Here is a 16929-nt window from a genome sequence, read left to right on the forward strand (position 1 = left end):
ATGATAGTTTTCAGAGAGTTGAAGGAAGTAGCACAAAGCTGTATTCCTTTTTTCTGTTTATTTATTTATGTACTTTATTTTCTTTATTTATACCTTGCTCTTCTCCCCAATGAGCACCTAATGTGTCTTACATAATTCTCCTCTCCTCTATTTTATCTGCACAAAAATTGTGTGAGGTAAGTTAGGCTAAGAGCATGTGGCTGGAGCAAGTCTCCCAATGAATTTCCTTGGCAGTGAGGATTGAAACTGGGACTCCCAGATCCTAGCCCAACCACTACAGCACTACATCACACTGGCTCTCTACCACTTATGATTTCAAGTCCAACAGGTCTAGCAAGTTTTAGTAGTGCTTAAAAAAACCTGCCAAACCTATTGACCATAAATGGTCACTAGGTTTGGCAGGTTTTTTAAGCACTACTGTGGAGAGCCATAAATGGTCAATATGGTCATTATGGAGTATGGTCAATATGGAGGGCCAAATTAAGCAAACATGTATGCTGCCTTTCATTGTTTAAATGAATGTCATTGTTTCATTCCATATTACAGTAGCACCCCAAAAATATGCTCTTAACTCTCTGACTGTTTGCCCCTACCAGTTAATCAACTACAGTTTTAGTTGATTAAACTACTTATTCAAGAGATTAACAGTACAATCCTAAACAGAGTTATGCCCTTGACTTCAAAGGGGTTAGAAGGGCGTGACTGTGTTCAGGATTGTACTGTAAAACTTATAGCTCTGATTTAAAGTTGCTGTTCAGATCTATATTGTGTTTAAAATATTAAAGACAAATACTTTTTCCTGTTTGGAAATCATTTATAACTGCAATCAGCTTATGACTGAATACATAGGAATATTTTGTTCAGAGATTTTAGAGGTGTTCTCAGTGAAATCATATTAAATTGCTCCAAAATAACCTGTCTTTAATTTTTCCAAATTACAATCTAAACATTTCACTAGTGTTCAATGGACCTTCAGAGAAAACTTTTTGTTAGAATCCAGGAAAAATGTCAAGGCTTTATTTTTAGTGAAAGTTTTTAATATTTAAACTAAGAACTGTTCTGATACAGATATAGATGTAGATGTAGATTTTATATTTGTTTGCAACTGCTTTTCATTGTGCTTTTATAGTTATATCTTCATCCATCATTACTTGGAATTTTCCAAGTAATGTGATCCATAAATACATTAATAATGTATTTGTTGTTGTTAATAATAATAATATATTAGTAAATACATTACTCATAACCCAAGGCTGAACGTGAAATTCATTTTCTTGCAAGTAAACATAAATTGAATAACTATCCAGCTCCTCTAACTACATGTTGCTTGCACATCTTTATAACCTAATCTTGACAGCAATGGCATATCAAGACTGAACTTTAGGTGAAAGTCTGAGCCCACATTGCATAAGGACACAGTAGGGAAAGCCCAAAAGCATAGTTTTGCATTTGAAGGATACATTACCATCTGAAGGACTCAATAAAACCATTAAGTCCAGCGCCTAAATCAGGGCTGCACTGACATGAAACTATTGTTCATTGAGCTGTCTTCTGTACAAGCACACATGGGATCTGCACATACCTAGAGGTATGAGATTCTCACCTGTTCTTTTTGCACACTTTTCTCCCAAGGCACAGCAGCTCCCTCCTTCAGTTCTAAAGACCACTGCTGGAGAAGAGGAAGAAGAGCCCACAGTGGTTTCAGAGGGGGAGATGTGTGCCTTCAGAGAAGACCATTCAACCAACAACAGCTACAGCTAAATGGAACCTTGTTTTCATTGTCGTGGCTTCTGGGCAGATAAGGGACCTGACTTATCCTGGAGGAGGGTGTGATGCTCTTCAATTGAAATGATTCTTCAAGACAGCTCTACCCTCTGCTGCATCTTGTCTGGAGTCAACATCAACAACGTAATGTTTGATGAAGGTCGAAGGAGTTGACCAGGTGGATGCTTTACAGATAACAGCTAGAGGAATACCTTCCTTGAAGGATACAGATGCAGACTGGGTTTGTGTGGAATGTGCCTGGAGTTGTAGCAGACAAGGCAGGTTAGATTGGGCATAACTCCTGATGAGTCAAACTATCCACTTTGAAATAGTTTGAGGAGAGAGTTTCTGACATTTTTTGACTCCTCCGAAGGCTACAAAGAGAGCCAGTTTGGTGTAGTAGTTAAGAGCATGGGACTCTAACCTGGAGAGCCAGGTTTGATTCCCCACTCCTCCTCTTGAAGCCAGCTGGGTGACCTTGGGTCAGTCACAGCTCTCTCAGAGCTCTCTCAGCATCACCCACCTCACAGGGTGTTTGTTGTGGGGATAATAATAATACACTTTGTAAACAGCTCTGAGAGGGTGTTAAGTTGTCCTGAAGGGCGGTATATAAATCTAATGTTGTTGTTGTTATTATTTGGATCTCTGCAGAAGCAAGCTGTTCTATCTAAATAAAATAAGGCATGTTTAATATCCAGCATGTGGAGTAGTCTTTCCTTATTGTCCTGAGGAAATGGAAAAAAACACTGGCAGAATGACGTTCAGGTTGAAGTGGAAAGCAGAAACCACCTTGAACAGGAAACGGAGGCTGGGCCAGAGGACAAGCTTATCAAGAAACTTTTATAGAAACGGAGGGTCCTATCTAAGGGCTTGCAGTTCACTCACCCTTTTGGCAGACGCAATGGCTGCTAGAAAAGGAGAAGATCCTGTTTTGGGTGGAGTAGGCAGGACCTCTTGTAGAGTCTGGAACTGTACCTATAAATTCACCCTCTGCTGAGGTGTGAGGGAGGATTTCTCTAGATTCCTTCCAGCCTAGTTGATTTAGAAGTCTGAGGATGAAGGCAACTTGTTGAGTTCAGGTCTCATTGAAGTGAGCCACAATTAACCAATCATTGAGATACTTCATCAGGAGAGCTTTAAACTGATGCCGCAAGGGGAAGGGGACGATCGACATGGTGATTTCAATGGCAAAGTGAAAACAGTGGGGACCCACCTGGGCAGGAAAGGTCAAACAAAGGTACAAGGCTACAAGTGTCTATATACCAATGCCCAAAGTATGGGCAATAAGAAAGAAGAGCTTGAGCTTCTATTGCAAACAGAGGGTTACGATATAGTAGGAATTACTGAGACTTGGTGGGATGATTCCCATGACTGGAATGTGCTAGTGGATGGGTATGAGTTGTTCAAGAAAAACCGGAAGGGTAGAAGAGGAGGTGGAGTGGCGTTGTATGTGAGGAGAGGGTTTGATTGTCAAGAAGTTATGGAGAATGGGGCAGACAGCCCGGTGGAAAGCATATGGGTAGAAATAAGGGGAGGAAGGACAAAGGGTATTATTGTTGGAGTCTGCTACAGACCACCTGACCAGGGAGAGGAAATGGATGCTGCCCTCCTTGAACAGATTGGTAGAGTATCCAGATATCAGAACCTTGTAATTATGGGTGACTTCAGCTTCCCTGATGTGTGCTGGGAGACAGGCTCAGCAAAGCGTCATGAATCATGCAATTTCCTGACCTGCCTGGCCAATAACTTCCTTTTTCAAAAGGTGGAGGAAGCTACAAGGGGCTCGGCCATACTAGACTTGATATTAACCAACAGGGAAGAATTGGTAGATGTGATGAAGGTGGTGGGGACCTTAGGGAGAAGTGACCATGTCCTCCTTGAATTCCAGTTGCTGTGGGGGGCCAAGGAAGTTCATAGCCAGACTCGTAGGTTAGATTTTCGTAGGGCCAACTTCAATGAACTCAGAGGCTTGATGAGAGTCATTCCGTGGGGGAGTGTGCTGGAAGGGAAAGGAGCGAGTGAAGGGTGGGCCCTTCTCAAACACGAGCTTTTGCAAACTCAAGCCCTCACTATCCCAGCAAGACGGAAACATGGTAAGGGCTCCAAGAAACCGATGTGGATGTACATAGAGCTCCAGAATAAGCTAAGGGAGAAAAAGGAAATGCTCAGGAAATGGAGAGAAGGACAGACCTCTAAAGAGGAGTATATGAGGGTTACTAGGTACTGCAGATCAGCCATCAGAGAGGCCAAAGCTCAGTACGAGCTGGGTCTGGCCAGGAGGGCTCACTACAATAAGAAAAACTTCTACAGATATGTGAGAAGCAAATGCAAGGTAAAAGAGGCAATTGGACTGCTGTTGGGAGTAGATGGAGAAGCTCTGATGCAGGACAGAGAAAAAGCAGACAGGCTTAATGACTTTTTTGCCTCTGTTTTCTCCCTGAAGAACTCAGGCACATCTAGAGATAGCAGAAAATGTGGCAGGACACCTGAGTGGCTAATTGACATTGACAGAGAGGTTGTGGAGAGGCATCAGGCTGCACTGGATGAATACAAATCCCCTGGGCCGGATGGGGTGCACCCAAGAATGCTGAAAGAACTTTCTAGAGAACTTGCAGAACCCCTGTCCATCATCTTCAAGGCCTCCTGGAGGACTGGGGATGTGCCACAAGATTGGAGAAGAGCGAATGTTATCCCAATCTTTAAGAAAGGGAAGAAAGATGACCCAGGAAACTACAGGCCAGTCAGTCTGACTTCTGTTGCTGGGAAGATATTAGAACAGATTTTAAAGGGATCGATCTGTAAGCATCTGAAGGACCGCTCAGTGATCCGGGGAAGTCAGCATGGTTTTGTTCCTAACAGATCTTGCCAGACCAACCTGGTTTCCTTCTTTGATTGAGTGACCAACTTACTGGATCGGAGAAACTCTGTTGACATGATTTATCTGGATTTCAGTAAAGCTTTTGATAAGGTCCCCCATGACATTCTGATGGGCAAACTGGAAGACTGTGGACTGGACTATAGGACAGTTCGGTGGATAGGGAACTGGTTAGAGGACCGCACCCAAAGAGTGGTGGTCAACGGCATTTCATCAGATTGGAGGGAGGTGTCCAGTGGGGTGCCGCAGGGCTCGGTTTTGGGCCTGGTACTTTTCAATATTTTTATCAATGATCTGGATGAAGGAGTGGAAGGGCTGCTCATTAAATTTGCTGATGATACCAAATTGGGAGGGGTAGCAAACACCCAAGAAGATAGAATTAAAATTCAACAAGACCTGAACACTCTGGAGAAGTGGGCAGCTGTGAATAGGATGCAATTCAACAAAGACAAGTGCACAGTATTACATCTGGGCCACAAAAATGGGAAGCACAAATACTGGATGGGGGATACACTTCTGGGAAGTAGTATATGTGAAAGGGATCTTGGGGTAAGAGTGGACTGCAAACTAAATATGAGCTGTCAGTGTGATGCGGTGGCAAAAAAGGCTAATTCAATCTTGGGTTGTATCAAAGGGGACATAGCGTTGAAATCACAGGAGGTCATAGCCCCTCTCTATACTGCCTTGGCCAGGCCACACCTGGAGTATTGTGTGCAGTTCTGGAGGCCTCACTTCAAAAAGGATGTGGACAAAATCGAGAGGGTGCAAAGGAGAGCGACAAGAATGATCAGGGGTCTGGAGACTGAGCCCTACGAGGAAAGGTTGAGGGCCTTGGGAATGTTTAGTTTGGAGAAGAGGAGGTTGAGGGGGGACATGATTGCTCTCTTTAAATATTTGAAAGGCTGTCATTTGGAGGAGGGCAAGGAGCTGTTCCAGTTGGCAGCAGAGGGTAGGACCTGAAGCAATGGGCTTAAATTACATGCACATATTAGGAAAAACTTTTTCATGGTCAGAGTAGTTCAAAAGTGGAATCAGCTGCCTAGGGAGGTGGTGAGCTCCCCTTCACTGGCAGTTTTCAAGAAGAGGCTGGATGAATACTTGTCAGAGATGCTTTAGGCTGATCCTGCACTGGGCAGGGGGTTGGACTAGATGGTCTGTATGGCCCCTTCCAACTCTATGATTCTATGATTCTATACAGGAAGACTATGCAACCCTTCTCCCTGAGGTGGCGTACAACTATGGACATGAGTTTCATGAACTCTTGCGGGGGCGGGGGTCAAAGAGAGACCAAATGATAGAAAAGTGTACTGGTACCTTCTACAGCCACACACTGGAAGCCAAGAAACGTTTTGAACTCTGTATGTATTAAAACATGAAAACAGGCACCTCTTAAATCTACAGTAGTGACTGAGCCAAACTTGATCTTTAGAACATCTGTCAGGAATAACAAAGTTATTTTTTGCAACAATAAACTGGTTAAACAAATGAAGGCCTAATATAGAACAAGAACCACCCAACATTTTGTTCATCAGGAAGTATCAGGGAAAGTCCCCATTTGAAATGGTGGATGGAATTTCTTCCATGGCACTTTTTAGCAACAGGGACTCTTCTTCTGCTATCAGCAGTAGGGGAGGGGAGGGCGTATTGGTCAGGGGCAGAACAGCTGGAGGAGTTGCCTTGAACTGCAGACAGTATGTTTGACAGGTTCTTGAGCAATTAGCTCCCATGCACATACAGTGAGAGTTTGGATGCCAAAGGGCAAGGTGTATCATCAAAAACCCTGCTTGGTATTGCCAGATTGATCTCTGGGAGAGTGAGAACCTTCCTTAGGTTTGGCTCTGAAATACCTCCTGTGAGGTTGTGAAACAGAGGAAGGAAGTGGTTGTGAACCCCTGAAGGAGTGATGAGGTTGCTTAGAGCTGTATCTAGGATATCTGTTGTAGAAAGAATAAGAGGAAGGCAGAGTTCTATGCCTAAATGGATGGGGATATAGAGGGGTTATGCCAAGTGACCTTTTGGTCACCCTGTCATCTTTAATCTTTTTTTGAGGGGTACCCTCATCAGTTGTGGAGGAGAAAAAGTCAGACCTCTCAAAAGGTCAGTCCTCTACCTTCATCTTATGGTGATGGGCGAGAGCTGTGGTTCTGAGCCATGTACTACGGTGGAGCAATAGCTCTGGAGGTACAATCAGCAATGTGCCTGGCTGTGTTGATTTGCTGTTTAGCAAACTTTACCATTTCCCCCTGTAAGATCTTAGCCAGCCTTTTCTTTTCCTCTGTAATAAGATCTACATAAGGGCCTATTTTCTACCAAAGCCAAAGTTGACACTTTGCCATAACAGCTTCATAGTTGCTTAGGGGGGAGGCCAGAGCTGAGGAAGCATATATCTTATGATCTAGAATGTCAAGCTTCTTACCCCCTTTATTGAGGGGTACTGAATGACCTGTGCTCTTCTGGAGGCCTCTGGCCTTTAACGATTCCATAAGTATGGAGTGAAAAGGATCCCTGACCCTCGTTGCCTGGTTTTGTATGTTATTAAGTTTTTTTGATGTAGCTAGATTTGAGGTCTAGTCCATCTTTGGTCACATCAAGCCTACCCTACATTATGGGAAATGCCAGAGGACACACAGCATTATGGGAAATGCCACAGGACACACAGTATTATGGGAAATGCAGCTTCTGAATGCAGCTTCTGAATGCAGGACTCTGAACACCAGATCCAATGATGTTGGAGCCGAACAAGTGACATTGATCTCCAGTGACTTTGCTGTTCTCACTAACTGTTCAGTATACTTCCAACCATCTTTGCTGGGTGATACAGCAGATTCTTCTGTTGGCATGTCAGGTGGCAACGGTTCAGAGGCTATATCAGAATCCTTCATACCCTTGACCTACCCTCATACCCTCTATTTCAAATCTCACCAAGCTGCTTTTCCCCAAGGGAGGAGTGCCCTAATGTTTGTTTGTTTGTTGGTTGGTTAGTTTGTTGGTTTGTTTTTATTCTGCTCTCCCCTCACAGGCACAAATATGAAGTTGGAACTCAGTGAGGGGAAAGCAGGGGTAAGATTGGCAACCTTCAGGTGTGACTTGGATAAACTTGGATAACTCCTGGAATTACAACTGATTTCCAGGCTACAGAGATCAGCTTCTTTGGAGGGTGGACTCTCTGGCACTATAAACTGCTGAGATCCCTCCCCTACCTAAACCCTCCCTTCCCCAGGCTCCAACCACAAATGTCCAGGAATTTCTCAACCTAAAGTTGGCAGGAAAAGGTTGGATAGGAAAAGGTTAAGCACATAGTGCCTCCTCTTCTTTGCTGAAAAGCCCCACCTCCTGAAGTGGCTTTCCTGGAAAAAGGAGCTAACTGGAGGCTGCATACATGAACATATTTGAAAGTAAGGACTAGACCTTAAAAGCCCATTCATACTGCAAATGGTATTGCTATTTAAAACATTTATATGCTGCCTTTCCACCCAAATAGGGTCCCCTAGGTGGCAAACGTCAGGCATTAAAACATTTAAAACCTTAAAACAACAATTAGAGCTGAATTCATTAACAATACAATCACACACACACACAAAAAACCCAGGGAGGGCCAATAAGAGTTTGGTGGGGGAAGCCAAATGAAATTCAAAAGTCTTCACCTGCTAGTGGAAGACAATGACATAGGGAGGCAGGCAAATCTTCCAGGGGAGAAAATTCCAAAGTTTCAGCGCAGTGACTAAGAAGGCCCTTGCTCAGGTTACCACCTGTCTAGCCTCAGATAGTGGGGGAACCCAAAGCAAGGCCTCCAAAGATAGCCAAAGTAGACAGGAAGGTTTATATGGGAGAAGACAGCCCTTGAGGTATGATGGCCCCAGGGTTTAAAAGTCAATATCAGCAACCTGAATTGTGCCCGGAAGCCAATTGGGGGCCAGTGCAAATGGAAGAACGCTGGAGCAACAGAGTTCCTGCAACACTCTCCCGTCAACATTCTGGCTACATCACTCCGTACCAATTGCAGATTCTGGCCATGACTCAAAGCTACATGGTTAAACCTTTCCCCCACCAGTAGCACCTCTGTTTTGTTGGGATCATTATGCTCATTGAGATGTTATAGTTTCCCCCAAAGTGTCCTGGGAATTGCAGTTTGATAAGAACACAGAGAATTCTCAGTTAGGAATACGGGTGTGCACTTCGGATTTCTGATCTGGGTTTTTAACCCGAACTGGGCCTGATTTGGAGTGATTTGATATTTCCAAATCAGCCCCAGCACTGCTGAGCCGATTCCGAAATACCAAAGCAAAGCCCTCTGAAGTGCTTCAGAACGCTCAAGAACACCTCAGGAAGAGCGGCGGCAGCTTTCAAGCTTCCTGACGCCTTTTTTTAACTGACGGGAGGAGTGAGGAGGGAGTTTTGGAAACCCAAATCCTTTTGAGGTGCACACCCCTAGTTAGGAATGCCTAGCTGCCCCCACAGAACTACATTTTCCAGTTTTCTCTGAGGATATGGAGCAACTGTTAAACTAGTTCAAATTGAAGTATACTGAATACAGGCATGTGTCCATTATCTGACACAAAATTATTCATACCCATCCCCTCCCACATGGGGAACAGGTTTGCTAAACTTATTTTACCTGGCAATCCCAATGCAATTAAGACATTTCCCGTGATGGAACTGAATGCAGCATGGAGCCTGAAATATGTTGCACGTGCAAGGTAAGTCTCTGGATCATCCCCCCCCCACACACACACACACACTATCCCCCACTTTCATGCCCAAAGGATCTGGCAACCCTATTTTCCTCCCACTAAAAATCAATTTTAAATTTTCCCCCATAACATTTCTCTCATCTTTTTTCCTGCCTTACATCACTAGTAGGCGTCTGTGTGCATATGTTCTGAATGTCATATTAACCCTCTTTCCTAAATATCTGTGCTGATATTACTCCACTCTGAAGACCTACAGAAAGATACCAACCAACAGCAGTTTTATTTCTCTCTATCCCCGACTGGCCTTTATGTGTCTTTAAAGGTGACAATTATCCTAGTCTCTGTGTAGTATACCAAAGAGTCTCTATGGTACAGCATATACCCTCCGAAGCTTCCTTCCTCCAGGAGAACTGATCTCTGTAGATCAGCTGTAATTCCAGGAAAACTCCAAGCCCCATCAAGTTGTAGCTCAAAGAGAAAATCAGCAGAAATAATGAATTCACCTTTGCAGGATCAGAAGTACCTTCTGTTTCTGCAAAGCCTCCTTTGGATCCAGTCTATAATAGAGGTGGGCACGAACCGAAATATGAACCAAAGTTCGTGATGAACTGGGCCATTTCATGGTTTGCTAACCGGTGGTTGTGGGAGCACATTTCTGATGAACCATGATGAACTTTAGAGCAGTTTGTTTGGTTCATGGCCCCCTTGACAGTCAGAGATGCCAAACACACAGGGAGTCTTCAACAACTTCCATTGGCTCCATTGAAATACACTACAGCACCAAAAAGTTGCCATGAAAACATGGGATGGAGTTACAGAATCTTCCTCTGAGGACAGTCCTTGGGAGCAGAAAAACTTCTCTGGGGCTGGAATGACAGCCACCAGAATGGAACAACTTGCATTGGCTCCATTGAAATACATTGCAGCACCAAAAAGTTGCAATGGAAACATGGAATGGAGTTACAGAATCTTCCTCTCCATCCCACATTTTCATTGCAACTTTTTGGTGCTGCAATATATTTCAATAGAGCCAGTGTAAGTCAACTGGCAATGGAGCTTTCCCAGGGGCAGCTGCTTTGGAGGTCTATAACTCGGATATCCGAAATCCAATCTTCACCAAACTTGAAGGGTGGCTGTAGGAGAACCTGATGAAGACTCCCTGTGAGTTTGGTATCTCTGAATGTCAAGGGGGGCGTTCTACAGGCCCCTGAAGTGACAAACCACAAACCAAACAAACCAGTTCGTGAAAGTTCGTGGTTTGTGAAATGTGACAAACCACAAAGCACGAACCACAGTTCGTGGCATTTTCCCGGTTCATGCCCATCTCTAGTCTATAACTTTTTTTTTTTGCCAGCATGGAAATTCTGGTTTGGGCAGCAGCCTATAGAAGGGTTGTTGGACAGCTTCTTCCTTTTCATTCCTTACATATTTTTGTTGCTCACCATCCGAACAGGGGAGAGTTGTTTTGTTGCTGTTATTGTTTGTGTTCCTCTAAAATTGTTGCTGCATGCATACATTTGGTCTCATGCTTCTTAGCTGTAGCGTTGCTGTGGATATAATATATATAGGGAGATTAATGAACCCGAGGAGCTGGCTCTCCCACGATGACTAGCCCTTACAGCCACTTTTTAAAAGAAAGACAGAGAATCATAATAATGAATCTTGGAAGTCCGCATCTGAAACAGCAGTGCTTCATCCCAGCCCCTCGTGCTTTACTCCTGGTTCCATCAGCGCAAGGAAGAATCACTCAACCTTATTGACATTTCATCTGCCAAAGCGCTCCCACTGCATGTGGATCATCTGGTACACTGCCCGGTTCCTTGCGGCTGGACTCCACTCTAAAACACCTCCCTTGAGCCTCTAGGAAAGCTGGCATCCGTTGTTACCATAACAAACTCAATTGTTCTCAGCAGTGCTCCGGCAAATAAAGTCATTAATTATGACCCTCTCTCTTGGCCGCCGTTGGCTGGAGCAGCAATCAATGTGAAACCGCTCATTGCCTTCTCTCGGGGAGAGGAAGCAGATGTCATAAAAATAAACGGCAGCCTGAACAGAACCCTGCCAGTAAGGGAGCAGCAAGCCGTACCCAGTAACGGCCATCACGCTGGTTCTGTGTGCCTGGCTACATTCATTTGCCCAGCTTCAGCCATGGGGGAAGGTATCCCATTAAGCAATTATTTTTATCTTATAACGTCAATTTACTTATACTGATTGGCTTCCTGCCGCCAAATATCAATTAAATTGCAAATGCCTGCGGAAGCTGATTCTCTCTCTCTCTCTCTCTCTCTCTCTCTCTCTCTCTCTCTCTCTCTCTCTCTCACTCACTCACTCACACACTCACACACACACACACACACACACACACACTCCCCTTTTTACCACATTGTGCATCCCCCTCTCATTCCCTCCCTTCACCTCTTTTTTTTATAAACTATGTTCCAACATAATTTAATTTATTTCCCTTTCTATATCTCGTAAGAAAATCTATATCTCCTCATGGAAGGCCATTTGCCCTATGTTATTGGGAGCTGAGGTATCATGCCATCAAGCCATTTGTTTTGGCTGACTATCGGCAGCCTATCAGCTCTCCTAAATACTTCTGCCACCTCCCTGCAGTTGTATCCAGGATTGCTCAGTTTATTTATTTATTTTTAAGAAAAGTATGTCACCATCAGGCTTCTTTGTTTTTCTTTCAACTTCATTAGCTTAAATGATATTTCCTCATCCCCTCCACACACAAGCAACTCACTTGATGAGATCTACTTTATTAGTAAACTTAAAAGGAACTGGCTGTCATCTTTTTTTACCCTCTTCTTTCTTTGAAGATGTGAATCTCAAGAGTAGATGAGGATATCAAAAGAGGCTAGTGGCTGCTGGCGGTGTGTTCTTCTGTGATAACTAAATGAAAGGCCTTCGGAAAATGAAAAAGGCAGGTGGGGAAAAGTGAATTCTCTGTGTGTGAACCATCAGTGGCCTTTGTGAACTCTAAAGGATATAACAGTCTGTGTTCACGCAATCCAGTAGCAAAAGGCATCCAGATACAAACATATGGGATACAACCGTTCCATTTTGTTCAGAACACATTCGACTACATGCGTGGGCCAGACACGTTGGGGGGGGGGGGTTGTTTTGTTTTTGTCTGTTCATCCTGATGCAAAGGACCCCACATCTTTAACAGTTATATTAAAAAGGATTTCAAGTATGTGCCGATTTTTCCCTCTATGGAAAGCTGCTGAAATTTCCTCAGCTCCAAAACTACTAAAGGTACCAGTGTGCTGTCCTCCTTTACATCTAGTAATCATATATATTTGTTTTCACATTGCATCATGGGTTTTTTTCAGCAAGAACGCGGTGGAACGGAGTTCCGGCACCTCTTAAAAATGGTCACATGGCCGGTGGCCCCGCCCCCTGATCTCCAGACAGAGGGGAGTTTAGGTAGCCCTCCGCGCCACCCTAAACTCCCCTCTGTCTGGAGATCAGGGGGCGGGGCCACCGGCCATGTGACCATTTTTGCTGAGGGTGATTTAAACTTTAAAAAACTCCCCCCTTGTTCCAGCTGACCCAAAGTGATGTCATTGTGCAATCCCAGGAATGTGCGTGCACTTTGCACATGCGCATATGATACCAGGGGCACCACACCCTGCCAGGAGTTGCTCCTTGTGCTGGCAACCCACTGAGTTCCACCACCTCTTTTCCCAGAAAAAAAGGCCCTGCATTGCATGTTGTATTTTCAGCCATTAATGACCAGCAACCAAGAAGTTTTTGGTTGCTGGTCATGGGAAAACGCATCACAAGGAGTCTCTTGGATCAGACACAAAATAACTACGTAAAAAAATGTGCCTTTGACATTAGAGAGCCTCTTGGAATTCCTTTTTATGTGATGGATAAGACAGTTTGTCTTAACAGTCAGGGTATGTCCTCGGGTACCTTAGCCCAGGCAAACTTGGTGCTTGGCTATAGTTTTTGTTTGTATTAATATATTTGAAATATTTATACATTATACTTTTCCCCAAGCATTTCAGGGGCTAAGGTCAGGAATGTTTTATTCTAAAATATAGTGATCTACTCTAACTTCCTGTTTTAAAAAAGGTTATAAACTGGCTCATTAGCATCATGCCTGTGACAGTTGAACTAAGACCCACATACCTCACCATTATTGTGCTAATGTAAATCATCAATAATAATAATAATATCTTCTGAACTCATAACTGACAGTCATTGTTATATGCACAGCATTTGGGATGACTGTGTGTACAACTTTTTTAAAGAAATAAAAAGCAGCTACTTAAACTGCCAAGTGGCTTCAACCGTGTTAGCAATTTATCACAATATACAAGAAAGAGGACACGTAATTGACAGACGTTCAAAAAGTTGACCCATGCTCAAATTATAGACACAGATATAGTCTCCTTTTCTACATCATGAACAGTATGCAATTATTTTCTGTAGAGCTGTTAGGTACAGGAAACTATCCACTCAAAAAGTGCACTAAAATTTGGCAAAAGGGTTCCCCACAAGTACCAAGAGTAAGAGGAGACAAATAGAAGAGAGAAAAATATGAGTCTGGACCCTGTTCTTGAGCATCACCCATCAGAGGAAGGTTCATTTCCCTTAACTGTGCTAATAGCTGCTGATCTGTTCGGATCTGCAGTGTTTTCATGCATGTCAGATCAGGAAAAAATAACAACCTATTTGGCAGTGTTCTTTTGTGTAAACTGAACAGACCTAATGATTGGGTTACATCTGATAATAACAGTTGAAATGGTAAATTCAGTTGTTGAACATGATGTGCACTGCAAAATTCATGACATTCCTAATAATTATGGACCAGAGCTTGGTGCTGGATGAGTAGACAGTAGAGATGGGTATGAACCGGAAAAAAAATCCGAAATGTGCAGTTCATGGTTTGTCGTATTTCACGAACCATGAACTTTCACAAATTTGCCCCAGGTCATGAGCGGGTTCATTGGTTTGTGGTTTGTAAATTTCTGGGGCCCTAGAACAGCCCCCTTCACAGTCAGAGGTGCCAAACTCGCAAGAACTCTTTAGGAGTCTCTCTTCCAGCCACCCTCCGAGTTTGGTGAAGATTGCATTTTGGATGTCCAAGTTAGACCCCCAAATTGGGTGCCTCCAGGAAAGTTATTCCCCTCCTGCAAGCAAAATCCTCCAAATAGGGTGGCTCGGGGCATCTTCTTTGGGGGGCTCCCCAAGGTCCAAAATCCACCAAATTTGCAGTGGGCCTACGCCTTACTGTTCTTTAAAGACCCCCCCCCCAAATTTCAGGGATATTGGACCCCAGGATAGGCATGATCTATGAGTTTCCCCACTTGCTGTCAGTGTTTCTCCACAACAGGAAAAAATGCGGTAGCTAATGGTACCTTTTGTGGGGGGCATAAAATGGCTCCCCAAGGTCCAATCTCCCTGAAACTTAGGAGGTATTTAGAGGACAGTTAGCAGTAAGTCCCCTGAAAATTTTGTAGATATATTTTGCAAAATGCCACCCCCATCCCCCTGGATAGCCCCCATAGTTTTCCCCATAGGGAATAATGGAGAACAGAGGTGGCTGAGGACAAACAGGCAGGAAAGAGTTGATTCTGGCTGATCGCCCCCCCCCCTTTGCATAGATGCCCCCCTTCCTGGTGGGCTGAGCTGCAAAATCTCAGCAGATGTGTGGAACCCCTGTTTTTAGCCCCCTCCCCAAGAAACCCGGCGGGTTTTTTCCTCTGATATGTCCAATTGAGTAAACAAGTCTCCCTCTCAGAAAAGCTGCAAAGGCAAAGAGAAGGTGCATCATGGGATACCATCTCTCATTTGGGACGAATGGTTGGCAGCCAGAGCTGCCTATCAAGCTTTGCAGGGCTGACATTGGTGTTCCCAGGGCTGCAGAAGGTCTGCAGAAGTTCATCCCCCCAACCCCTGTTGCCTAGGGAATTGTTTGATCAGTGCCAGACTGTCTGCAGTGATGAACCAAAAAACGAACCAACAAACTGGCATAAAGTTCGCTGTGGTTTGTTAAAAATGGATTCTGACGAACTGCTGGTTCACGAACTATGAATTGGCCCGGTTCGTGATTAACTTTGCTTCATATTTCAGTTCGAGCCCATCTCTAGTAGACAGACTTGGCAAGTATTATTGAAACCTAAGACAGGTGTTTCGAGCTTGTTACAGTAATGTGCAGTTGCATCCTCAGTCCTGAACCAATGGGAGTTTGAGGGGCAGAGAGAAGGTCTCAGTAGACTATTACAGGATTCTCATGCCCCTGATTTCTCATCAGACACTGAGTCAGTGCCCAGGGTGCTCATGAGATGGATTTGAGATTCTGCAAATATACTGCCCACCCTGCTGTCCAGGTAAAGCTGGCCTCAGAATTGGTGTTAAGGTCCCACAGACGTATAGTCTTAGAAAACTTCAAGATCCATATCGACCCCTTTATAGAGGGCTTGGGACTTCCTAAGAACAATGGGGGTGGATTTATATCAAAGACTACAGATGAAGTGTTGTGACAAAGAAACGTAGGATATCTTGATTAGCGAAAGACACAAAAGACACTGACGCAGGTATGCCCATTTGCCTACCTGTCAGGAAGGGGTAAAATAGATCACTATTTATATGTCCAAAGTTAGATCCCGAGTTAGGGCTGTAAAAGTTGAGGATATGCTCCTTGTTTTGATTGGGAAAGATGCAGGGGAGCACACGTGGGAACTCAAACCCAGTTCAAGGTAGATCAAGGAGAAACCCTCCCAGGTGGGAGGGAAAGTGTTGAAAAGTTTAGGACACTCTATGAGAGGCATACAAGCAAAGGACCAGGGAATGGGGAGAAGTGAAGTCTGCCTTGGCCAGCCTTGATTTCAAAGTTCTAGCTTTGCTTGTGTTCCGTGGAACAAAATGCCAAGGTAAAAGCAGTGACTAGTCAGCTTCTTAGTTTTGTTTCTTTTGATTCATTTCAGTAACATTCTTGCTAATCTTCTGGTAAAAGTTTCCTATATTTCTGTGCTCCTGGAAATTAGAAGTATTTGTTACTGAAAAAAGGTATTTTTTTCTTATTGAAAAGATCTTAGATTGTGACCAAAGATTCTTACCCAAAGCACCTGGCCCTTCATCCATGCATAGACTGAAATCCTGACCATGTTAGAGTTAGAGCCAAGCTACAAGTGACGCCTTACACAGGTTGGACACTTGTCAGCTTCTCTCAAGTTTTGATGGGAAATGTAGGTGTCCTGGTTTTACAGCTTGGCTCTCCATTACAGCTGCAAGACCAGGACGCCTACATTTCCCATCAAAACTTGAGGGAAGCTGACAAGTGTCCAACCTGTGTCAAGCATCACTTGTAGTTTGGCTCTTAGTCAACAGGCCGGGGGGGGAGAGATGTGTGTAGCCACTAGCATGCATACATATGGTTGCTTCTATCAGTGCCCCAAACTACTCATTGCAAGGGAAGGGCAGAATTTATGTGGTGGCAATCTACCCTAAACAATAGGAGGGAAGGGGGCAAGTGGAAAAACCCCTCTCCCACATGCAGATCCCCCACTGCCTCTCCGGTTCATTCTTGCATTCCATTTTAGCGGCTGTGCCTGCATAGGAGTTGCCTTTGGCTTCCTC

General features: G+C 44.1%; 1 protein-coding gene across 2 annotated transcripts in view; it reads right to left on the minus strand.

Annotated features, from left to right (window-relative positions):
* PAX5 (paired box 5) overlaps positions 1-16929 on the minus strand; it is a 362503-nt gene that overhangs the window by 268237 nt on the left and 77337 nt on the right. The window lies entirely within an intron of this gene.

Source organism: Eublepharis macularius, chromosome 8, assembly GCF_028583425.1.
Source record: "Eublepharis macularius isolate TG4126 chromosome 8, MPM_Emac_v1.0, whole genome shotgun sequence".
NCBI classification, from domain to species: Eukaryota; Metazoa; Chordata; class Lepidosauria; order Squamata; family Eublepharidae; genus Eublepharis; species Eublepharis macularius.